Source organism: Myotis brandtii, unplaced genomic scaffold (genome assembly GCF_000412655.1).
Source record: "Myotis brandtii unplaced genomic scaffold, ASM41265v1 scaffold1563, whole genome shotgun sequence".
NCBI classification, from domain to species: domain Eukaryota; kingdom Metazoa; phylum Chordata; class Mammalia; order Chiroptera; family Vespertilionidae; genus Myotis; species Myotis brandtii.
In genome coordinates this window covers 582,069-583,626 of record NW_005355679.1, presented here as the reverse complement: position 1 = coordinate 583,626, position 1,558 = coordinate 582,069, and the positions used below count along the sequence as shown (strand labels likewise).

The window sequence follows — 1,558 nt, the reverse complement described above, 5'->3', positions numbered from 1 at the left end:
TTGCGGGCTTGATCCCCAGTGTGGGGCGTGCAGGAGGCAGCCGATCAATGATTTTTCTCTCATCATTGATGTTTCTAGCTCTCTCCCTCTCTCCCTGCCTCTCTGAAATCAATAAAAATCTATTTTAAAAAAGAAGGTGGGGGAGGAATCCCCCCCCCACCGCCGGCCATGCCCTCCAGCTTTTATCTGATGGTGCTGGAGACCATTAAGCTTCCGGGGAGTCCTGGCCTACCCAAGTCAGACACCACCTCCCTCCTGGGGTGCTATCTACTCTAGGGGCAGCTTCCACCTACCGTCCAGATCCGCCCTCTTCACCTCAGCATGAGATGGGCATGGCCGGACCAAACAGGACCAGAGAGAAAGAATTCCCTTGTCACGTGTGGGTTCCTCTGCCTCTGGGAGCAGTGGGCCTGCCTGCTCCTTTTGAGACCCAAGCTGGGCTGGCCCTTCCGGTGCCACTTCGTCCCCAGAGCAGAGCTGGGCTTTCTGGCCTTTGTGAGTCAGGCGTAGCCTATGGGACGTGGGGGAGAAGCCGGCTGGCGTGGCTCAGTGGTTGAGCATCGAGGTTCAATTCCCAGTCAGGGCACATGCTCGGCTTGCGGGCTTGATCCCCAGTGTGGGGCGTGCAGGAGGCAGCCGATCAATGATTTTTCTCTCATCATTGATGTTTCTAGCTCTCTCCCTCTCTCCCTGCCTCTCTGAAATCAATAAAAATCTATTTTAAAAAAGAAGGTGGGGGAGGAATCCCCCCCCCACCGCCGGCCATGCCCTCCAGCTTTTATCTGATGGTGCTGGAGACCATTAAGCTTCCGGGGAGTCCTGGCCTACCCAAGTCAGACACCACCTCCCTCCTGGGGTGCTATCTACTCTTCCATCCACAAACCCTTCCTTCCATCCCATAAGCCCTTCCTTCCATCCACACCCCCCTCCTTCCATGACCAAACAGGACCAGAGAGAAAGAATTCCCTTGTCACGTGTGGGTTCCTCTGCCTCTGGGAGCAGTGGGCCTGCCTGCTCCTTTTGAGACCCAAGCTGGGCTGGCCCTTCCGGTGCCACTTCGTCCCCAGAGCAGAGCTGGGCTTTCTGGCCTTTGTGAGTCAGGCGTAGCCTATGGGACGTGGGGGAGAAGCCGGCTGGCGTGGCTCAGTGGTTGAGCATCGAGGTTCAATTCCCAGTCAGGGCACATGCTCGGCTTGCGGGCTTGATCCCCAGTGTGGGGCGTACAGGAGGCAGCCGATCAATGATTTTCTCTCATCATTGATGTTTCTAGCTCTCTCCCTCTCTCCCTGCCTCTCTGAAATCAATAAAAATCTATTTTAAAAAAGAAGGTGGGGGAGGAATCCCCCCCCCACCGCCGGCCATGCCCTCCAGCTTTTATCTGATGGTGCTGGAGACCATTAAGCTTCCGGGGAGTCCTGGCCTACCCAAGTCAGACACCACCTCCCTCCTGGGGTGCTATCTACTCTTCCATCCACAAACCCTTCCTTCCATCCCATAAGCCCTTCCTTCCATCCACACCCCCCTCCTTCCATCCCATAAGCTCTTCCTTCCATCCACA

General features: G+C 56.2%; 1 protein-coding gene across 4 annotated transcripts in view; it reads left to right on the top strand.

Moving 5' to 3' along the window:
- RASGEF1A (RasGEF domain family, member 1A) overlaps nucleotides 1-1,558 on the top strand; it is a 53,842-nt gene that overhangs the window by 23,100 nt on the left and 29,184 nt on the right. The gene's annotated exons all lie outside the window — the stretch shown is intronic.